Here is a 24,058-nt window from a genome sequence, read left to right as displayed (position 1 = left end):
TTTTTAAAATTATTTTGGTGCCTATATTAAAATAAAAACTAGTTCTCTCATTCTTTCTCTAGTTAGAACTCGAGAAAATTTTTAAGTCCTACTTAAGAAGTCTTTGCCTACACCAAGTTTACAGACATTCTCCAAAAACTGAGACCTACCAATGTATCTATCAACAGAATATTTAGAGATTTATTCACACAATAAAATATGTAGTAATAAGAATAGTCCAAAAAAAAAAAAGAATAGTCAACACTTACACATGTTGTAGATAAATCTCACATTCATAATCCTGCACAAAGAAGTACAGTAGGGTTCCATTTGTACAAAGTACAAAAGTCGGCAAAACAAATCTGTGATGTTAAAAGTCAGGGTGAAGGTTGGGACACAGGGTGGTTAAGTGACTAGAAGAGCAAACAAAGGGGCTTCTAAGTGACCGGTAATGTACCCTTTCTTGATGTGGATGGTGGTACACAGTGTGCTCAGGGGTGAAAATTCACCAAACTGTTCACTACTGACGTGCGCTCTCTGCATATATATTAAGCTTCAATAAATTCTTTTAAGCATGAAGGAGTACCTATTATTAAAAACTGGTTAGGGCCTGACCTGTGGTGGCACAGTGGATAGGGCATCGACCTGGAATGTTGAGGTTGCCGGTTCAATACCCTGCACTTGCCTGGTCTAAGGCACATACGGGAGTTGATGCTTCCTGCTCCTCCCCCCTTTCCCCCCCTTTCCCTCCCTCCCTCTCCCTCCCTCTCTCTCTCTCTCTCTCACTCTCTCCTCTCAAAATGAATAAATTAAAAAAAATTAAAAACAAAAACTGGTTAGGGCCCTGGTCAGCAAACTGCGGCTCTATGGCCCCTTGCGTGTGGCTCTTCCATAAAATACCACGTGTGGGCGCTACCTCAATAAGGAATGTACCTACCTATATAGTTTAAGTTTAAAACATTTGGCTCTGAAAAGAAATTTCAGTTGTTGTACTGTTGATATTAGGCTGTGCTGACTGATGAGTTTGCCGACCACTGGGTTAGGGGATATGAGAGCAAAAAGGTCTGAAGTGCATTCCTTCAGGTCAGAGCACAGCAATCAACTAACAAACTTTTTAAAAGCAGGTGTTACACAACATGCTAACTGTCAAACTTACAGTAAAACATTGGTTTGAAACAAACTGACCGCCCCCAAATAAATCGATTTATATCCAGATTTAGTGACTAGTGTTAATTTATAGAGGTCTAAGACAAGCAACTTGGTTTTAGAGGTTTTCATTAAATAAGAGGGTCTTTCAAATCTCAGAAATGAACTAATAGATCCACATACCTAGTCAAATCTCCTAATTTTACTAACGAAGAAACCAAGGTCCTTTGCAGTTGGGTGATTTGTCCAGGGTCATAAGGAGCTCTTGGTAAGTAGAAACAATTGAAGTTATTTAACTTCACCCTTCTTCCGATTTTCTGAAAGTTGCAGGGGATCCACCCACCAAGAAGAGTTTGTTTACTGGCAGTGTCCCTCAACACATACCACAGTCAATGAAAACATGCTCACCCAGATGTTACCAACTCAAAATTAACTTCTTTGCCATCCATGACTAACACCCAAAAACTATTTCTGGGGCAGAAAAGATAAGACTTTTTAAAAGTAAAGTTCATGATGTGAAACCCAACAGATAATTTTCTGTTTACACCAATTTTTTTTTTATTTTAGCAAAGAGAGAGGAAGGGGGTAAGAGGAGGGGGAGAGGGGGAGAGAGGGAGACGGAGAGAGAAAAAGAACACAGATCTGTTCCTCTCTGGGCCCTGACTGGGGATTGAACTGGCAACATCTGTGCTTTGGAACAACTAAGGTGTCGCAACAAAAAACTGATGATTGATGCTTCTCATCTCTCTCCGTTCCTGTCTGTCTGTCCCTTTCTATCCCTTTCTCTGACTCTGTCTCTGTAAAACAAACAAACAAACAAACAAACAAAAACAGAAAAATATCTTTTAGTCCTGTGAAAGCAGTTTTAAATAATAAAAAATGTTTTAGTGTCCACTCTATCCCCATACCATTCTTTCCTCTATCATTGAACTCTCTCTTTTTATTTTAAACTATAAAATCCAGTGCGAGGATGAATTCCTGCACTTACCATCCCCGGGGAAATACCTGGCCTTTTGAGAACCTGCAGAAAACTTAGAAAATGGTTTTATGGCCACAGAAATTAATCTACTAAAGAACTGGAGATCTCTATATAAACACAAATGTAACAAAACCTAAATACAACATGGTATCCTGGATTAGATCAAGGAACAGAAAAAGGGTATTAGTGGGAAAACTGGGGAAATTGGATAAAATTGCAGTTTTAGCTAATAGTAATGTACCAATGTTAGGGTCGTATGTTAGTGACAAATATACCATGGTCATGGATACCTTGGTGAAGGGTATATGGGAACTCTGTAGTATTTGCAACTTTTCTGCAAATCTAAAATTATTTTTAAAAATAAGTTTATTTAAAAAGAAAGTACTGCCCTGATGGAATAGCTTGGTTGGTTAGAGCGTTGGCCGAAGTGCAGAGGTTGCCAGTTCAATGCCTGGTAAGGGTACAGACAGGAATGGATCTATGTTTCTTTCTCCCTCCCTCCCTCTCTTTGCCTCCCTCTCCCTTTCTTTCACTCTAAAATCAGTAAAATAAACATTAAAATTAAAAAAAAAAAATAAAGGACTTAGTGAGAAGTATCAAAAGTTTAAAAGCTTGTACCTCAAAATTCTGACCCAATTAAATGTCCACAGTCAGGTATCTTTAAATAAAGTGTCTCCATCCACACAAGGCCAGGAAAGAGGATGGGGACAGGTTCGCAGAAGGGATTCTAAATGCTACCTATTTCTCCAGTATGACTAAATAAAACAAACCCCAGAAAAGCCTGAAAAAAAAAGGAGAGAAAGATGCTTACCTTAGGGAGGGATGAAAATGAACAATTCTCAAAGCACTTCTCAGTGGGAAAGATCAGTCCTACGCAAGTACAATACATATGGGCAGTGGGCCACCAAGCGGGGGTATTCTAGAGGTCTTCGAACAGGACGGCATAATAGTAAATACGTAGCATTCCCTTCGCACTCGCTTGTGGGCCAGTGCTTTTTCAAGTGCTTTAGAGAAACACATTTAAACCTCTCCAGAACCCTGTAAGGTAGGCAGTACTTATAACTAAACTTGACAGACAAGAAGTTCTGTACGTGATAGAACAGAGTTGAAGGCAACCATGATACTATATAGCCTTCTGAGGAGACGGGCCAGGAAAATGCTCCTGCCTTCTAGGGACCTGGTCACTCTGCTCAGCCTGTCCTCAGCTACCACCAGGGAAGAAATCCCTCTGCCCATGGCTTGAGGGTACACGCTAGGATTGTGAAGGAATGTGACTCCCCCACCCATCTTTTTTTTTTTTAATTTAGACGCACGTGTGCGTGCAAGCGTGTGAGAGACAGAGACAGGGAGACAGAGAGAGGGACAGACAGGAAGGGAGAGAACTGAGAAAAATCAACTCATAGTTGCAGCACTTTAGCTGTTCATTTATTGCTTTCTCATATGTGCCTTGATTGGGGGGGGGGGCTCCAGCCAGCAACCTTTGGCCTCAAACTAGCGACCACGGGGTCATGTCTATGATCCCACACTCGAGCCCGCGGCTAGGGATTTCGAACCTGGGTCCTCAGTGTCCCAGGTCAATGCACCATCGCCGGGTCAGGCACCGCCACCCATCTTTAAAACTGTAATTTTTCATTACCTGATGTACTTAGTGCTATTCTTGTTGAGACACTGTTACATGTAGAAGCTAGTTATTATATAATTATAGTATTATCAGTTTTCAAATTCAGATATGTTGGGCTAGCCTCAGAATCTGAAGGTCATATATGACATTTCTGTGGGAAAATGGAGTTGATTTCAAAAACATATTCATATAATGGACCATTTAGAAATTGAGGATGCCTCCCACTACAAAGACCCCCAAATCCCATGACAATATAAACAAATTTTCCACTGCGCCACCACCTGGTCAGGCCATATAATCAAATTTCAATAAAGACTATAGCTACTTAAATAAGCCAGTTTTGCTCAAAGTGGCACATTTCCTTATACCTAAAAATTAGCAATATACTTCTCTGCCTGGATCCCCAGTAAGCTTTGCATTAAAAAATTACCGAATAAACAAATATCTTTCACACACACAGAACAGAAGGGGAGAAGGGGTGTCATCTCAGAAGGTAAAGTAGTAATAGTAGCAATAATAATGACAATGACAAAATAATAACAAAAGGAACTAACTCTGAGCATTTACCATTGCTAGGGACATTCTAAATATTATACATCCTCTGGCTCTTTTAATCCTCACAAAAATCCTCTGAGGTAGATACATACTACCCTATCCTAATTTCAAAAATGAGGAAACAGGTCAGAGATTAAGCAACTTGCCCAAGATCACCAAGCTAGTTAATTTCAAAAGTAAGATTGAACATTTGAGCATTTTACCCTTGGAGATCATGTTTTGATTTGTTTTGTTAAGATTTTATTTATTGATTAGAGACAGATTGTAGTTGCTTCACTTTAGTTGTTCATTGACTGCTTCTTGTATGTGCCTTGACCGGGCAAGCTCAGGGTTCCGAACCAGCAACCTCAGTTTCCAGGTAAACGCTCTATCCACTGCGCCACCACAGGTCAGACATGCTTGAAGATCATGTTTTTAACCACTGCACTCTACGTGCAATTATATAATTTGGTAAACTCTCAAATAAAGGGGGCTGATTCATATTCATTTTAAAAACGACAGTGGTTTCGTGACCCTAGGGCCCCATTACAGAATCCCATCTTGCCTTTTATTAGGAATATGTCCTTCAACCAAGCCAATACTGAACACATTTTTTTAATTTATTCATTTTTTTTAGAGAGGAGAGGGAGAGACAGAGGAGAGACAGACAGAGAGAGAGAGAGAGAGAGAGAGAGAGAGAGAGAAGGGGGAAGGAACTGGAAGCATCAACTCCCATATGTGCCTTGACCAGGCAAGCCCAGGGTTTCGAACCGGCAACCTCAGCATTTCCAGGTTGACGCTTTATCCACTGCGCCACCACAGGTCAGGCCCTAAACACATTTATGGAGAATAAATTCAAAATATATTTTGCGGCCTGACCTGTGGTGGTGCAGTGGATAAAGCATCTACCTGGAACACTGAGGCTGCCGGTTCAAATCCCTGGGCTTCCCCGGTCAAGGTACATACAGGAAGCAACTACTATGAGTAGATGCTTCTTGCTTCACACCCCCCCCTCTCATTCTCCCTCTCTCAAAAAATCAATAAATAAAAAAAATCTTTTAGCCTGACCAGGCGGTGGCGCAGTGGATGGAGCGACGGACTGGGATGCGGAAGACCCAAGTTCGAGACTCCGAGGTCGCCAGCTTGAGTGCAGGCTCATCTGGTTTGAGCAAAAAGCTCACCAGCTTGAGCCCAAGGTCGCTGGCTCAAGCAAGGGGTCACTCAGTCTGTTGAAGGCCCGTGGTCAAGGCACTTATGTGAGGGCAGTCAATGAACAACTAAGGTGTTGCAATGCGCAATGAAAAACTGATGACTGATGCTTCTCATCTCTCCGTTCCTGTCTGTCTGTCCCTGTCTATCCCTCTCTCTGACTCTGTCTCTGGGGAAAAAAAAAAAAATCTTTTAAAAAAATACATATTTTGCTTTGCATTTTTCACTTTTAAATCCTTCACTTAATTGAATACTACAAAGTGGCAAACTGCATGTAACTTCAACAATAAACAAATAAAACTTTATTTTAAAAATCTTCAGCTCTGGCTGGTTAGCTCAGTCGATTAGAGCATCATCCAAAAACACAAAGGTTGTAGGTTCGATCCCTGGTCAAAGCACATATGGGAAGCAACCAATGAATTCACAACTAAGGGGAACAAGTGAATGCTTCCCCCTGTCTCTCATCAATCAATTAAAAAAAGAGAGAAACACTAAAAAAAATCTTCAGGTAAAACATACTGTTCATGTTTACCACTAAGTATAAACTAGGGTAAAATAACTAAGAATTCCAACACCCTTGAAAAGTTTCAAAACAGCAGCAAGATATAGTGGGAACAAGATATTCCTTTTATGACAAAAGAAAAACTGTTCTTTCCACAACACTAGCATCTGCTTTAAAGACAAACGTTAACCTCGGGTGGAATGATCTCAAAACATGTTCCTAAATTCAGAAATTCTTCACTGACAATCTAAAAAGGCTATTTATCAGTTTATCTCCCAAAAGAGCCATCTGATGCACATAACACATCTAATTTTGGAGAGCTAAAGGTGTGCATCTCTACTCATCTACTGAGTGATTAACAGAAAGCATGCAACCCCCAACTTCAGCAGCACAAGCTGATTTTTATAATCATCTATTTGAACCTCAGAACTTGCTTTCCCAGGAAACAAAGGTATATGTGCTAGGTTTCCAAGCCAGCCCACAAAAACTTAACACACCCATAAGGGTAAAGAAGTATAATAAATTACTGAACCTATAACCCCATTTAGCATTCAACTTAGAATAAAAGCCACTACCCTGCTCCACTCAGCCCTGGAGGTAGAATTCTTCCCTCTCTCAACTGGGAGTCTGTCTTCCCCTATGACCATAGGCCAAGGTTTCCATGATCAAAGCAGAACATAAGGAAAGGCATGAAGGAGGGCGACTGGCACTTTATTAGACCTCAGAGGTAGGACAGAATGACAGAGCTGCGGTGAGGGGAGACCTTGGGATTAGGAAGGCAAGGCTTGGGAGACAAAGATGAAGGGTGACTTGGCAACTAACAGGAACAAGGGGAAAGGGTGGGGGTCGGGCCGGCTGCACAAGAGGACAAGCGAACAGTGCGGGCTCTTGCAGCAGATGGACTTTTACAAACTTTCCTCTTTAACGCTTAAGAGGGAAGGAAAAGAAAAAGAGAAACCGTGGCAAAGGTCTTGACAGCGCCTCACTCCCTCTGGCTACTCATTCTTTCGAGAAAGAATGGAGTGGGTTAAGGGGTCTTGTCCAGGTCCCTCTTGAGCTTCTGGAATACAGTTTGGCCCTCGTCAGCATTCCCTCTGTCAAAGACTTCAAGATCAACTACTGAGAACCAGGGGAAGGCTCCAGGTACCAGCAGAAGCAGCGTCAGAACAAGAGGAAGGAAAGGAAGGGGAGCAATTTGCAGCAGGACCAGGACGAAGTGGGATGTTGCACGGTTCAACAAATTAATAGACCTGCCAGTGAATTAAACTATAATAAGTGTTCTTAGGTATTTAGGATTAATTCATTGACAGTTCCAAATATTTCATCAGGTCCATTTCGCTTTTAGACAAATGAGTATTTGCGGCCATGGTAATAAATTGAGGTTTATTATGCAGAAGGTATGAAGATAAGCTTTTAAAAACATAGGAGACAATTTCCTGGTGTCTTTTATTTATATAGCAGCAATATAAATCACTTCAGAAAAGCTTTATTTACTTGAGTACGGTTACATTATCATTTGTTGATTTTTTTGCTCCAACAGCCCAAATACTACGAGTAATTACCTTCACAAAATAAGGAAGTATATTTAACTTTTTCTTGGGAGTATAACTATAATGAAAAACTTGCTCATTCAGATCAAACATTGCCCATCAGGATTCCAAGGTTTTATTTCAAGCAAAGCTCCAAACTCCATATAACACACATATGCAGATGCGCCCTGAGAAGCACAGGACTTCTTTTTCCTCAGCCCCTAATGCCCTTGTTGCCGTGAGACATGGTTACTTAACTGAAGGCCCCCAATTTCCTTAAAAAACGGACAGTTCGATCCCTGGTCAGGGTACATAAAGAAATAAAGCAACAGACTGATGTTCCCGTCTTTCTCTCTCCCTTCCTCTCACTCAAATCAATAAATTAAAAAAATAAAATAAAGGAGCAGTTGCCCTGATGGGATAGCTCAGTCGCTTCTAGTGACTTTACAGTATGCCAAGGTTGGGGGTTCGATCCCTGGTCAGGACATATACAAGAATTAACCAATGAACGCATAAATAAGTGGAACAACAAATTGATGTTTCTCTCTTTCTCCCTTCCTTTCTCTAAAATCAATCAATAAATTAAAAAAAAAAAAAAAAAAACAGGAGAGCAGCAAATCCCAAATTCCATAGTAACTTCTCCAGAACTTGCAGCCAGGAATAATTAATTCGGCAGGTAAACATAACCAAAGCACCTGCGGGCCGATCAGTGCCGGCACCCAACCTATTTTTTCTTTTCTTTTTTGAATTTTAGCAGCTACTCTTCAGTTCAACACCCTGGATTTTGGGTTTTCATGGATTTTTTTAGGGAGAGGAAGAGGGAGAGAGAGAAACATTGTTGTTCCACTAATTTATGCATTCATGCTCGTTTCTTGGATGGAACCCTCAACTTTGGTGTATCAGGACGACACTCACCAACTGAGCACCCAGCCAGGGGCTCAGGTGAACTCTCATAAGCAGAGATAATGGCCAGGATGACAAGCTCAGCAGTACATCGAAGATGCAAGAGCAGAGACCACTGGGGGACTAAAAGTGACCAACAGCCATGTACTGTACTAGCAAGATGTTTCTGCTGTTTCACCTACCACGCGTCCCCAAACTACGGGCCCGGCATGTGGCCCCAAGGCCATTTATCCGGCCCCCGCCCCGCCGCACTCCCGGAAGGGGCACCTCTTTCATTGGTGGTCAGTGAGAGGAGCACTGTATGTGGCAGCCCTCCAACGGTCTGAGGGACAGTGAACTGGCCCCCTGTGTAAAAAGTTGGGGGACCTCTGATACACCTAAGCTGCTGCCTGGGAACTGGAAGGTCCTTCACTCCCTAGCCCCACAGAAGATTATACTGGATCCCAGAACAGCTACCGTGTTTTCTGCAAACCACAAACTAGGTCCAAAGCTTCTGTGCTAAATTAAAGAGAAGAAAAGCAGCGTCTGTTATCAAGCCCTCCGCTTGCTGGAAAAGGTAGGTGGGTGAGGGAGTAGTGGGTGGGTATGTGTGTGCATACCTCCATAAGCTATGATAAAACAAATTCAAACTCCTAGAAATAGTTGCTATTTTATTTTAATAAAATAATTTGAAAAACTATTCAGGACCAGAATAAACAAAATATTTGAAGTATCTTGGGCATGCTGAAACTGGAGGCAAAGTTACTGAAAACATCTGAATTTCAAATAGGTCACTACAGGCTACTAGGAATCCTTACTAATCAGCAGACCTGCTAAAATGTTACCTCTGGCTAGAAAATGAAGACATCTGGAAAAGAATAATCTTGAGATTATCTTCAGTCAAGAACACTGAAAGCTTTCAAGATTACCAACAGAATTGAAAGGTCTCTTTGTAACAAAGATTTCCATTTTCATAAAATTTGTATCAGTCAGCACATACATTTATGCAGAGCATAGTAGAAAAAATACATTCTAGAATCAGACACATGAGTTTGGGTTCTACCTCTGCAATCTACCAGCGATCCGACTTCCTCAGGAAAGTTATTGAAGAATGCTGGAGGTGTCCTTATCTGTACAATAGGGATAACGTTATCTTTGGCACAGGGTAGCTGCGAGGATTAGATGCAAAAGTACGTAATTCACCAAGCCTTAATATAATCAATGCTAACTCCCTTTGTTCCAAACCAAACTGTACAGAGCGCAGTATCTATAATTGAGAAGACTGTCAAACGTGGAAGAAAATTCAGAGTTCCAGAACATGGATTATTACATTCTGTCAAATGTAAAGATGAAGATCACATATTTAATATTTACCTTCACTCGAGTCTTTCTTGATTAAGCCAGTTGTTGGCAAATGGGGGGAGGAAACTAAAGTTCAAAAACTTCGTATCATACACTGATTTAAAATTATGTTGTGTATATGCTTGCAATCTTAAAGTGTTCATAAAAAAGACACCATCAGAAAACATGCCATGGGTAACACAATACCCTTTAAAATTGAATACTGTGAACAATTAAGCTCATCTCAAAAGCCCTTTCTGGATATAAATATTTCTTCTTACAAATGTTCTTGTACTACTACTGCAAAACATTTGCAAAGAAAAAAAAAATCCCCTTATCCTTCCAAAATAAAAAAGTGTACAAAGGAAGCTTTTCAAATTGTCAAATTGTTCTTTCCCATTCAGTCTTATTTTTACAAACTAGAAATAAATACATCACATGCCAAAATTATTGTCTGACTGACAAATATCACTGAAGAACACATGGAATTGACAAGCCCCGTCTGGACCAAAGGCGACAAGTTTTCTTAAGCAATTTTTAAAAAATTACAGTTCAGTAAGGACAGAAATACTTTTCATTAACCATATGAAGTTCTGACTTGATCTGCAGCTTTCTCGATAACCCACCTAAATCCCGCGTTTATGAACTTTAATGACCTGGCACACAGTACTCAGTTACAGAACTCCGCTGGTAATACTTCTAATCTGTGGGACCTCGGAGGACTACCCGTGTGATCTTTACATGAACGTAAACGATGTTTTCTTCTTACTCCACACCTGCCCACAATCATTTGCAAACCTCTTTTCGAACAATTACTACTAACCTTCCCCACGATTCTCAACAACCCCAACCTTGGTGCGTTAGTTCTCATCCCCAAACACCTTGCCGGAGCTTGAAGCCCGTCCGCAGGGATTAACTCTTCTCAAAGTCCAGGGTCCGGCGAGGAAGGACATCATCCCCTCCGCTCGGGGGGCGAAGGCTAACCCAGGCCCCCGGCCACTCCCTCCCTCCTCGGCCTCCCGGGGCGGGCGCGCCAGGCCCCGCACAGACCTCCGGCCGAGCCGAGCCGAGCCCCCGGGACCCCAGCAGCCGGGCACACACCCACCGCCCGGGCGCGAGGTCACCGTGTCGACCCCGGGGCCACCCCGACGCCCCGGTCCGGGCAGGTGCCGGGCCTCCTCGCGGACGCTCACCCGGCAGCCGCTGCTCTCCGTCCGCCGCCGCCACCTCGCAGCCACTCCCGCAGCCTGTTCCCGCGGGGGGTCCGGGCCGGCGCCGCTTCCCCGCCCGACCCCCCCTTCGGGTGCGTGCCGCGCGGAGCCCGGATACGGTGAGAGCCGCCGCCGCTGCCACCGCCCCCTTTCCTCCCTCCTCCCCCAGTGCGTCCCTCCCACCGAGGCCCGCCTTGTATTTCCTGGATCCGCTCTCAGCGAGAGCCTGGCATGTGAGCCTTGGGCTTCGGGTCTCCCGTCGGGCGCCGTCGCTCGCCAGACACAAAGATGGCGCCGCCGGGGACAGCCGAGGGCGATCTCGCGAGCCTTGCCCCACCGAGCGGAGGTCGGGGGCCCACTGGAAAGGTGGTCAATTAGAGTAGCCTGAGCTGCCTTCTGAGCGAACGCTCCCCCACATCGGCAAAGGAGCAGTACTACTTATAGCAGGTTATTGCGCCTGCGCAGGGGCGGGAAGGCGGGCGAAAACGCATGCCCAGAAAAGTCTTTTAAATAGCACCCAGCTCCGTGTTTTACCTGTTTCCTCTGGAGGCGCGGAGCTGAAAATGAGAGACGGAGGAACCAGAATGAAACTCCGGAAAGGGCTGGGCAGGACCCAGTGGTGAAGTGAGACGCGTCCCTTAAAGTCTGGGTCATCCCTCTAGAAGCCAAAGGGCCAACACACTTTGGCGTCCCCGGGAGTTCTGCAACCTTTCCCTTCTCCTTTCCGTCCCTGTCACCGAGTAGTCTTTGCAAAGTCTTGGCTATGTGTTCATCCTGTTGTAGATTCGCGTTACTTATTGGGAGCTTAATGTGTGCTCAGAGCTGGACTCTCAGTTGGCAGCCACATCCCTCCTGTTTCTCACAGCACCATCTAACTTTCTCTTTATTTTGGCGCTATTTGAGCCTTCCAAATCTCATACTGGTTTTTAAAATTGATTTTAGAGAGAGGAAGGAAAAGGGAGAGAGAGACGTTAATTTGTTCCACTTATTTATGCAGTCAATTGGTTGATTCTTGTATGTGCCCTGAACGGGGATCAACCCGGAACCTTGGGAAATCTCATACTATTAACTCCTTCTTTTACTATTTTATTTTTGCTCGCTCATTCGTTTATTCATTCAAACGTGTGTCGTTCAGTTTCCTATGTGCTAGGAAACAGATGTGTTCTCTCACCTCAGGGAGCTATTGGCCTGACATGGAGATGGACGAGGGAAAAAAACAATGATGACAGTTCATAGTAAATTTCGTGATAAAAATGAGTGCAGGGGAGTGACAGATACTGGGGGTGGGATGTCATGAAATATATCAAAGGGAAAACTTTTGAGGGGAGTCTCACAGGCATGGGATTTAGTACAGTGAATTAGAGGACTGTCAGGAAACAAACCACTGTCATTATTTTAATAAAGAATTTAATATAAAGAATTGGTAATTAGACAACTGAAAAAGCAAGAAGAGAAAATACATTGCAGTGGCAGCAACTGCAGGATGCAGCTTCTTTGCCTAGAGCTTGGGGAACTGATTGGGGTTATTACAATTTAGACATTTAAAGGAGGTGCCTTGAGGAGGGACCTATGAGGAGGGAGCAGCACTTTCTGGTCCTGATGTCTCTGAGGGGATCTCAAGATGCTGTGCCTAAGCCCTGGCCCTGTAGCTCAGGTGTTGAGCATCATTCCAACACACCAAGGTTGCAGATTCAATCCCCGATGGGGGCACGTAGAAGAGTAACCAATGGGCGAATGGCAACAAATCACTGTTTTTCTCTGTCCCTTCTCTCTCTAAAATCAATAAATACATTTTAAAAGTTAAACACAAAAAAGATGCTGTGTCCACTAGTGTGGGCAAAACTGCAAACTGGATCCAAGTGCTACTATGGCAAAGAAGCAGCACTGTTCTGAGAGCTTCAGATCTGCCTCCAACCTGGTGATGAGAACGAGACACGTAGAGCAGAGCTGAACTTGACCCACATCCTCAAGCAGAGCAGCTCAGGTGTTAAGAACCACTCAATTTGGAAGCTGGATGTGGTCAGAAAGGGGCTATTCACTCCCGTTGCACATCCCACTTAGTGGGGGCCATTGTGTTAAAACATTTATAGAAAACCTCAAATTCAGGGTTTCATACCAAACAGAACTGCCCTAAGTCAACTCACAAACCCATGGCTGAGAAATAAATGTGCATTGTAATATTTTACTGCGACTTTTGCCCTATTACAGGGCAAAGTGCACTAATACAGCAGCCCTGTTACACAAAGCAGGTCAGTCTCCATCTGTCTCTTGTTCCATCATCCCTAGAATGTTCTCCTAGTATATTGGGTCTAGAATGGCTCAGCACCATTGCTTTTTTTTTTTTAGATTTTATTTATTCATTTTAGAGAGGAGAGAAAGAAAGAGGGGACAAGTAGAAAGCATCAACTCCCATATGTGTCTTAACAAGGCAAGCCCAAGGTTTCGAACTGGTGACCTCAGCGTTCTAGGTCAACACTTGATTCACTGTGCCACCACAGGTCAGGCTGGCTCAGCACCATTCCAATCATTGAGAAGGAGAAGGCCTATCCATTTCTTTCAAGGGCACAGCCCAGAAGTTGTTAACATCACTTGGGTTCACAGTCTCCTGACAAGGACTCAATCATGTTACTGTATTTACCTGCAAGGGAGACTGGGGAATGTGGTCTTATCCTAAAGCAGTCTTGTACCTAGCTAAAATTTCTGACTGTAGAAAAATAGTTGGGGAGCCTGACCAGGTGGTGGCACAGTGTATAGAGTATTGTACTGGGAAGCAGATGACTCGGGTTCAAAACCCCAAGGTCGCTGGCTTGAGCATGGGCTCCTTCGGCTTGAGTGCAGGGTCTCTGGTCTCTGGTCTCTGGCTTGAGCATTGGATCATAGACATGACTCCGTGGTTGCTGGCTTGAGCCCAAAAGTCACTGGCTTGAGCCCAAAAGTCGCTGGCTTGAAGCCCAAGGTCACTGGCCTGAGCCCAAGGTTGCTGGCTTGAGCAAGAGGCCACTCAGTCTGCTGTAGCCCCCCGCCCCCATCAAGGCACATATGAGAAAGCAGTCCATGAACAACTAACGAGCTACAGCAAAGAATTGATGCTTCTCAACTCTCTCCCTTCCTGTCTGTCTGTCCTTACCTGTCTCTGTCACACACACACACTAAAAAGAAAAATGGTTGAATGGTTGGGGAGACAACCAGCAGCCCCATAAAATAATCAAAGTTCAGAACTTGATTTAAAGTTATACCTTGTTTTCTTTCATCAGTGGGGAGTTTAACGTCAAATAGCAGGTGTAATCCTTCTTTTTCTGTTCCTTCTGCATCTCCTGCCCCATTTTGCTAGTGACAGTTTCTTCTCCTTCAAACGAAAAAGGTGGGAGTATAGGTGGACAAGTTACTGCTTTATAGGCGCAGTCATAAGATGCCTTTGTCTTCTGTGCATTTGGCAGACTCCTAAAATGGACTCATTCTCTCTTGGTTTCCGTTGAGGGTCCCTCTTAGGCTTCCACTGCAGATTTGATAGCACATCTGAGGACTCAAATGATGCTCTTTCCTCTGTCTGGCCTCTTTCCTCAGCCCCTGGTCTCTTTTACTTGGTCTCTTACTTTTTGATCCTGCTGTAAGTCCTCTCTTAGTTGTCAATGCCTTCTCCATGACTGGCACCCAAATGCCATAATTCTTCAGCACCCTCCTCAAGTACAGTTCTTTGGTATAGATTCATCCTTTTCTGACTGATTCTCAGTCCCTGCCTTTTGTGGAATACCACAACTTCTTAACGCCAGCATCCCCTCACCCATTGGCAGGGCACAAGCAAGAGGCTAAAGGTTGCTGCGTTCTTTGATGTTCTTGATCCACAGGAAACTCACATGTCCTTGCCACGCTGAACAACAGACATGCTGTCTTGTCCCGCTACTCCCGCAATCTTCCTGTCTTCATAATTCTTTTGGCAAGAGGCAGGAAGCAGTGTCCCTACTGACTCTGGTCTCCAAACTCTGAGGATATGTAGTCAGCTCTCCCTAAACTCTCTGCCTGGATTGGACCTCTAAATAGCCGCTGTTCAGTAATGAAGAAGCAAGAAGGTGACACATCTTTTTCTTTTTTTAAACAATGATTTAAAAAAAATTTTTTATTCATTTTTTTAGAGAGGAGAGAGAGAGAGAGAGAGAGAGAGAGAGAGAGAGAGAGAGAGAAGGGGGAGGAACTGGAAGCATAAACTCCCATATGTGCCTTGACCAGGCAAGCCCAGGGTTTCAAACCAGTGACCTCAGCATTTCTAGGTAGACGCTTTATCCACTGTGCCAACACAGGTCAGGCAGGTGACACATCTTGAAGACACTCCTGACTCAGCTTTCAGAGACCCCCTCGCTTGGCTTTGCCCTCCCTGGTGGGAGAGAAAAATCTACATTTCCTCAAAAGCGGTAAGTAATAAAAATTTCCCTTTTAATCTTTTTTTTTTTTTTTTTTTTTTTGGCTTAACTTGATGGTTTTATCGATACGAGACAGCTGTGCGCACAAGCTGTCTGTTCATATTCTTCGCTGTGCAGCCCGGTTTGGGGGTTGGCGACTGAGGGCCAGCTGGGCTGCTCTCTCTGCAATGGCTTTGCGGTTCTTTCAGGAAATGCTGTGAGCAGCCTCAGCACAGTAAGATTTGTTGCACATCAGCAACACTTGACATTATGGACCAGGAACTTCCGAAAGCCGCTGGGCAGCATGCGTTTTGTTTTCTTGTTGCTCCCCTAACCGGTGATGGGCTTCAAGATCTGGCCCTTGTCACCCACGCATGCTACTGTCAGTGCCTCTAGGTCTCTGTCAGTTATGCTTACTTTTGACAGATCGGACTTACTGTTGCCAGATGAACGTTTTGGTCCTCTTTTTGAAAATCTTGGACTTTCCAAGGGGTCTGAGGGCAGCCATGGTGCCGAATAGGAGATGTCTGCCACCTCTGTAGGCAGCACCAGCAGAGGAAGAGCTAGTCCTTTCTTATTCAGGCTGGAGGAGGTGTTCGGGTGATAGTCATAGAACCTGTTTTGCTGCCTTTTGGCCAGCCTTTAGGGAAGGGCCTAGATGCTCCCTTTAGACTGTGATAGTACTCAGCCTGTGTTTTATTCAGCTGTATTAAATACATCTTATGTACCACTTCAGATATTTCGGGTTCCCTTGTTGTATCAATAATCATTGCCACATAACAAACCACTCCAAAACATAACGGTCTAAAATAATAACCACTGTATTTGCTCGTTATGTGATAGGTTAGCAATTTGGGCTGGGCTCAGCTGGGCAGCTCTTCTTCTGGTCTCACCCAGGGTCACTCATGGTGACAAGGATAGAGGCTATTCATGAAACTAACAAAGGTTCTCTCTTAGCAAGTCACCGCAACTTCACAGAGTATGGTCTAAAAGCTAAAAAGTTAGCGTTTAATGGGCCATTTCCTGAGGCTGTCTGCTTCTGAGTGATGAGGTATTTGATGAGACCAGTGGTTCTCATGGTCATGTGCAACTCCTTTGTGGTAACAGGGGTCCATTGGTTTGAAGCAATACTGTATAGAATACCACATTAATAGATGACTTTTGTAATCTTTTGAATGGTGGTGCTGCTGGGGGAACCGTGGATAGGAAAGGCAAACTCATAACAAGAGTGTGAATCAGTTCTGGAAAGAATGAACTGCTGCCCCACAGTCACACCCCATGTGGAAGGGATCCAAAATAATCAATTGACTCAAGTGGCTGGCTGGTTTCCTTGAGAAATTATGCCATACTGTGGTTCACTGTTGGTTTCTGCAGCTGGTGTGTTGGGCCAGTAGTAGCTAATTGAACTTCGGTGAGAGGGACCCCTTGTTGGGCCTAAAGGGTGATCCGGGTTCTCCCTTCTTGTAGAGAAAGCCTACGAGGAACCTTGTGGGTGAGGGGCTGCTGGGACTGCTTGGTGCCAGGCAATTTGGATTTAGAGTGCCAGCTGTTTATAGGCATTGTCTGGGACCTTGAGACTGAATGGATGTCACAGCCCTCCTGAAAGGGGAGGAAGTCCCATGGGAAGCTGGGCTCGAGTGCAGACCACCCCTCTGGGAGAAGAGGAGGTCCCTGTTCCAGTTAGCTTTTTGCCTGCAACCCAGCATGAGTTCCCAGGACCACTCTCAGACAAACATGCTGTTTGTACTACAACACTCTGTTTAAATTACGTTAATTTTCACTTCTTTGTAGACCCTCTGATTGATATTTACCTTGTGATTTGCTGATTCTCAATGGCAAAGGGGTTCCTCATAATCGGAATTCCTTCCTGTATTCTATACCCTACTTTGCTTCCCACCTCACAACCTTCGTTTAGCACTTGCCCTGTATTGGACAGTACCCTAAGTAATGAGAGTGTCAGACAGAATGCCTTCTGAGTTTGATAGAAGAACTAAAGGCAGCCTATTTAAATTTTCCCTTTTATAACCACAGGGAACAATGGATTTGAGCCCTCTTATACCCAACACTTAGAGAGGGGGAATAAAGTGATTAATTAAGTGCAAAGGATGAAGAAGGAAGAGACACCAGTTGTTCATCATCTCTAGCCTTTCACCTGTGGGAGACACACTCATTGTCTCTTGGTTTGGCATTCTCTAACGTGAGAATTGTGTGCCTGATGATGGATAATGGGTTAGCACTCCTACTGGAACATGACTCACCAATACTCACCAGGACATTTTTTTGGAATAAGCCAGAGGAATTGGGTTGGGTGTTGAGCTATCACCCGAATGGATGGATATAATACACCAATCTCAGTAACTCTAGCTGGTGACCAGGATCAACCCTTTCCCTGCTAGCTGCCCACTCCTAAACACCGGTGCCCCACCCAGTGGCCAGCGCCCTACTGGCTCGTCTCTACCAAAGCTGTCATCTCAGGAGTGGTAACCTTTCTCAGAAGAAAGAGCTTAATTCAGATTGGTTCAACATCTTTTTCTTGTTTGACAGTTTAGTTAACAATAGGAATAAAAACATTTAGGCGGCAAGTTCTCTTGACCAATACAAAGTAATCCCTAATTTCTTTTCCCAAAGAGTACATTTCACATAGAAAACATGCCCAATATTCGCTTCTAAATAAATTCATTGTGACTAAATTTATCTTTCCTTAATGCTAGGTAAGCTCAATGATGCACTAAGAGAATCCTCATAGAGAGGCTGACAGTTGCCCACCTTCCTCAACTCTCAAGTTGAGATAATCACAAACAGATTTCTTCAAAAATAATCTCTTGTAGGCCCTGGCCAGTTGGCTCAGTGGTAGAGCATCGGCCTGGCGTGCAGGAGTCCCGGGTTCGATTCCCGGCCAGGGCACACAGGAAAAGCGCCCATCTGCTTCTCCACCCCTCCCCCTCTCCTTCCTGTCTGTCTCTCTTCCCCTCCTGCACCCAAGGCTCCATTGGAGCAAAGATGGCCCGGGTGCTGAGGATGGCTCTGTGGCCTCTGCCTCAGGCACTAGAATGGCTCTGGTTGCAACAGAGGGATGCCCCAGATGGGCAGAGCATCGTCCCCTGGTGGGCGTGCCGGGTGGATCCTGGTCAGGTGCATGCGGGAGTCTGTCTGACTGCCTCCCGGTTTCCAACTTCAGAAAAATACCAAAAATAAATAAATCTCTTGTATGCTTGACCAGGCTGTGGCGCAGTGCATAGAGCATCGGCCTGGGACGCAGAGGACCCAGGTTCAAAACCCCGAGGTCACCGGCTTAAGCACGGGCTCACCAGCTTGAGAGTGGGACCATAGACGTAACCGTATGGTTGCTGGCTTGAGCCCAAAGGTCGCTGGCTTGAGGAAGGGGTCACTAGCTTGTCTGCAGCCCTCCCCGCCCCCCATAAGGCACATATGAGAAAGCAGTCAATGAAGAACTAAGGTGCCGCAGTGAAGAAGCGATGCTTCTCATCTCCCTCCCTTCCTGCTATCTGTCTATCTGTTCCTCTCTCTGTCTCTGTCTCTGTCTCTCTCACTAGAAAAAATCAACAGCTCTTGTGTAGTGAGCCAGCCAGGTAGTTTTGCTATAGATCCACTGGGTGAATAACAGTGGTAAGAGAAGGCAGGCAAGGAAAACATTTTTTGGCTGATCAGATAGAGGAGGAGTGGCGAGGTGAGTTAGAAAGAGTTCCTATGGAGTGACCTCATTAAGATTATAGCCAAATTAGAAAGCATTTGTAGTGGAAACTGTGAGTCCCCACCAAGATCCCCTTCTTCAGGGCAATGCACCTATCCCTGAGTTGCCCGGGCTGTTGATTCCTGACAGCTTACACACCTCTGTTTCTTGCTAGCAGTCACCTTTCTGCCTTCAGGGATCGATCAAGGTTAGGAACTCTCTCAGTAGGTGGCCCGCAGCTAGCGCTGTGGATATAGACAGTCTTGGCGTCCTTGCATTCATTCCGGACAACTCAGAATTTCTTGTGAGATAGGCTGAATCTTTGGTTGCAGCTTCATCCTGAATCTGTGTTTCCTTCTGTCCAATTTTGTTTTTCTTAGTTCCTTACAAGTGTATTTCCCAAGAGAATTTCTCGATCGATCTTCTGCACTCAGTTATTCATCTCCTTTTAGTACTTTGAAAAGATTATTTGTTTACTTTCGTGTGTCTTGCTCCCAGTCAGAGACAGGAATTCTTTCTATACTTCTCATTGTATAATCGTCTGACCCATTGTCATGAGCCTCCATATGGGAGGGAAGAGCTGGGAGATGGTAAATCAGGGTACAGGAGAACGGGCGGGTCCTTGTAATATCAATATTATGAGTTATAATAAGAAGTGTATATGGTTTTTGTTGGGGGTTTTTTGCCCACATTCCTGGCACAGAGCTCACAAGACTGCTGGAATTTCCTAAATGATACGAGTTATAAAAGTGTCTTTTGTTAGTCATAACAAGCCCCTTTCAACCACACCTGAGTTTATGTTAATGGGATGACTTTTGGAAAGCCCCTAAGGATGGGGGCTGGCTGCCAAGAAGGCCAACTCTGTGATTAGATGGTTGGAATGTTCTGCCTCACCCTCCAAACTCTGGGGAGGGGAGAAGGGCTGGAGGTGGAATTAATCACCAGTGGCCAATGTTTTCATCAGTTGTGCCTTCTAATGAACTGTCTATAAAAATGCAAAGGAAGGGGTTCAGAGAGCTTCCGGGTTGGTGAGCAGGTGGAGGTGGCAGAGGGACCGGGAAGGTGGTGTGCCAGAGAGCTCACGGAAGCTTCGTGCCCCTTCCCCCATACTTTGCCCTAGGCAGTTTTTTATCTGGCTATAACCTAGCTATATTTTTTTATAATCAACTGATAATCTAGTAAGTAAACCGTTTACTTTAATTCTGTGAGCTGCACTAGCAAATAAATCGAGCACAAGGGAAGGGGTTATAGCAGGGGTCGGGAACCTGTGGCTTGCATCTTTTGATGGCTGCATCTGGCTCACAGACAAATCTTTAAGAAAAAATAATAATAACATTAAAAATATAAAACATTCTCATGTTTTACAATCCATTAATTTCCTACCGCTTATGTTCATGGTTGCTGATGGCTGGAGCCAATCACAGCTGTCATCCGGGACAACACCAAATTTTTATTGGATAATGAGTAAGGTACACGGGTCGTTGTATGGCTCTCGTGGAATTACATTTTAAAATATGTGGCGTTCATGACTCTCTCAGCCAAAAAGGTTCCCAACCCCTGGGTTATAGGAACCTCCAATTTATTTATTTATTTGTTTACTTACTTAGTTAGTTATTTTTAGTGAGACACAGAGAGACAGAAAGAGGGATAGACAGACAGGAAGGGAGAGAGATGAGAAGTATAAATTCTTCGTTGCCACACCTTAGTTGTTCATTGATTGCTTTATCATATGTGCCTTGATTCGGGGGGGGGCTCCATCTTAGCCAGTGACCCCTTGCTCAAGCCAACAACCTTTGGGCTCAAGCCAGTGACCATGGGGTCATGTCTATGATCCAACGCTCAAGGCAGTGACCCCGCGCTCTCATGCTGGTGAGCCTTGCTCAAGCCAGTTGAGCCCACGCTCAAGCTGCCAACCTTGGGGTTCAAACCTGGGTCCTCTGCATTCCAGGCTTATGCTTTATCCACTGTGCCACTGCCTTGCCAGGCTGGAACCTCCAATTTATAGCCAGTTAATCAGAACCACAAGTGACAAATTGGACTTGCAGTTGGTATCTGAAGGGGAGTCAAGGGGAAGTCCTGCAGGGCTAAACACGTCACCTATGGGATCTGACACTATTTCCAGGTAGGAAGACGTTTCATTAACTAGAACTTAGTTATATGATTATATCTAACTTCATATGCCCAGGAAACATAATAGAATTATCTAACTTCATATGCCCAGGAAACATAATAGAATGGGTTTGGGTAGACCACTAGCAGACTCCACCATAATAGTATATGTAAAATCTTTTTTTATTATTATTTATTTATTTTATTATTATTTTTTTTTTGGTATTTTTCTGAAGCTGGAAACGGGGAGAGACAGTCAGACAGACTCCCGCATGCGCCCAACCGGGATCCACCCGGCACGCCCACCAGGGGGCGATGCTCTGCCCTCCGGGGCGTCACTCTGAGGCTACCAGAGCCACTCTAGCGCCTGGGGCAGAGGCCAAGGAGCCATCCCCAGCGCCCGGGCCACCTTTGCTCCAATGGATCCTTGGCTGCGGGAGGGGAAGAGAGAGACAGAGAGGAAGGAGAGGGGGAGGGTTGGAGAAGCAGATGGGCGCTTCTCCTGTGTGCCCTGGCCAGGAATCGAACCCGGGACTTCTGCACGCCAGGCCGACGCTCTACCACTGAGCCAACCGGCCAGGGCCTGTAAAATCTTTTTGTAGATTCTTTCCTTATCATTATATCAAACATATTTCATGTCTATTGGTTATTGTGGTAGATTTTATTCTTGTTGGAGATCTTTGCTAGCCACTTCCTCTGGGCCATCTTTACAGGGCCAATTACAGGTGGGCCTTCATCTAGGAGCAGAATCTACCTCATTGATATCACACTTGGTCATAGGGCTTGCTTTGGCCAGTGGAATTTGAGCAGAAATGGCATATCCCACATCTGAGTCTACCATTAAGAATTTTTTTTTGCCTGACTAGGTGGTGGAGCAGTGGATAGAACATCGGACTGGGATGCTGAGGACCCAGGTTGGAAACCCCAGGGTTGCCGGCTTGAGCAAAGGGTCATTCACTGTGCTGGTCAAGGCACATATGAGAGCAATCAATGAACAACTAAGGTGCCTCAACAAAGAATTGATGCTTCTCAACTCATCCCTTCCTGCCTGTCTGTCTGTCTCTCTCTCTCTTTCACACGTGCACGCACTCTCAATTAAAAAAAAAACAACTTGTTTTAAATTTAATTTATTGCGGTAACACTGGTTAACAAAATTATACAGGTTTCGATGTGCAATTCTACAGCACATCTTCTGTACACCGTATTGTATGTTTACCCCTCCCAAGTGAAATCTCCGTTCATCACCATTTATTCTCCGTATATACTCCTCCACTTCACCTCCCCCTTGGCAATTATGACACTGTTGTTTGTATCTAGGAGTTTTTTTCTCTTTTTTTATGGTCCTATTTTGCTCAAAACCCTAATTCAAAAGAATATATGCACCCCTATGATTGTTTCAGTGTTATTTACAGTAACCAAGATTTGGAAGCAGCCCAAGTGTCTATCAGTAGATGAGTGGATAAAAAAGCGGTGGAGCCTGACCAGTGGTGGTGCAGTGGATAGAGTGTCAACCTAGGATGCTGAGGTCCCAGGTTCGAAACCCCGAGTTCACTGGCTTGAGCTCAGGCTGATCTAGCTTGAGTGCAAGCTCACCAGCTTGAACTCCGGATCATCAGCATGATGATGGTTGCTGGCTTGAGCCCAAAGGTCACTGGCTTGAGCCCAAAGGTCACTGGCTTGGCCTGAGCTTCCCTCCAATCAACACAAGTATGAGAAGAAATCAATGAACAAGTAAAGTGCTGCAACTACGAGTTGATGTTTCCCATCTCCTTTCTTTCTCTCTCTCTCTCTCATTCTCTCACACATACACAAAACAAACAAACAAACAAATAAATAAATAAATCAACCACTTACTGCATAAATGGTTGAAACAACATATCAATATTTCTCTCTCTGCCAGGTGGATCCCGGTCGGGCACATGCGGGAGTCTGTCTGACTGTCTCTCCCTGTTTCCAGCTTCAGAAAAATGAAAAAAATATATATATATATTTCTCTCTCTCCCTCCTCCCTCCCTCTCTCCCTTCCTCCCTCCCCCTCTCCTTGTCCTCCTTCTCTCTCTCTCCAAAATCAGTAAGTAAAAGAAAAAAGAAAAAAAGAGGCCTGACCTGTGGTGGCGCAGTGGGATAAAGCGTCGACCTGGAACACTGAGGTTGCCGGTTCGAAACCTTGGGCTTGCCTGGTCAAGGCACATATGGGAGTTGATGTTTCCTGCTCCTCCCCCTTCTCTCTCTCTCTCTCTCTCTCTCTCTCTCTCCCCCCCTCCTCTCTCTCTAAAAATCAATAAATAAAATATTTTTAAAAATAAATTAAAAAAATTAAAAAAAAAAGAAAAGAAAAAAAGAACTGTCTAGTACTAGCTGGGACCATCAAGGGAGGTTTACAAAAGCTGGATCCATGGAAGAGATGGTGTAAGAAGCAAAGTGAATGGGAGAAAAGTGCTTTGAACTCTCTTCTTGCTCTCCAATCTTCTGCAAGTACTATTCACTGGGCAAAACAACAGAGGCCAGAAAGCAAATGAACCTGGAAAGTTTTGTTTTCTATGATACAGAACAGAGCGAGGGAAAGGTAGTGAGATATCGGAGAACAGACTGGACAGTAATGAAAGAGCCTCTTTATCAGTCTTTCTAGTATTCTGTGTTATTATTATAAATGTTCTTTGGCTGCCTGACCTATGGTGGCGCAGTGGATAAAGCATCGACCTGGAAATGCTGAGGTTGCCAGTTCAAAACCCTGGGCTTGCCTGGTCAAGGCACATATGAGAGTTGATGCTACCTGCTCCTCCCCCCTTCTCTCTCTCTCTCTCTCTCCCCTCTCTATAATGAATAAATAAAGTCTTTAATAAAAATAAATAAATAAAAATAAATAAATGTTCTTTGGCATGGGAGACAATACAGTTTATAGCTGAGAGTACTCAATCTCTGTAGTCAGAC

At 44.4% G+C, this 24,058-nt stretch overlaps 1 protein-coding gene and 1 pseudogene across 5 annotated transcripts in view; both read right to left on the bottom strand.

The window, feature by feature from the left end:
• Window positions 1-24,058, bottom strand: part of TAB3 (TGF-beta activated kinase 1 (MAP3K7) binding protein 3) — a 134,312-nt gene that overhangs the window by 54,181 nt on the left and 56,073 nt on the right. For 3 of the 5 annotated variants that reach the window (XM_066250319.1, XM_066250314.1, XM_066250318.1), the window contains exon 1: window positions 10,916-11,352. The exons of 1 other annotated variant lie outside the window; for it this stretch is intronic. The gene's annotated coding sequence lies outside the window, so the exon portion shown is untranslated. Of the gene's footprint in view, window positions 1-9,444; window positions 9,512-10,915; window positions 11,353-24,058 lie in introns of those variants that run through there. One more of the 5 variants, XM_066250315.1, reaches the window with a different exon arrangement.
• Window positions 15,394-15,868, bottom strand: LOC136317820 (large ribosomal subunit protein eL32-like; annotated as a pseudogene).

Source organism: Saccopteryx bilineata, chromosome X (assembly GCF_036850765.1).
Source record: "Saccopteryx bilineata isolate mSacBil1 chromosome X, mSacBil1_pri_phased_curated, whole genome shotgun sequence".
In the NCBI taxonomy this organism is placed as follows: domain Eukaryota; kingdom Metazoa; phylum Chordata; class Mammalia; order Chiroptera; family Emballonuridae; genus Saccopteryx; species Saccopteryx bilineata.
Note: the sequence above shows the minus strand (reverse complement) of the source record. Positions and strands in the feature narration are given on the sequence as shown.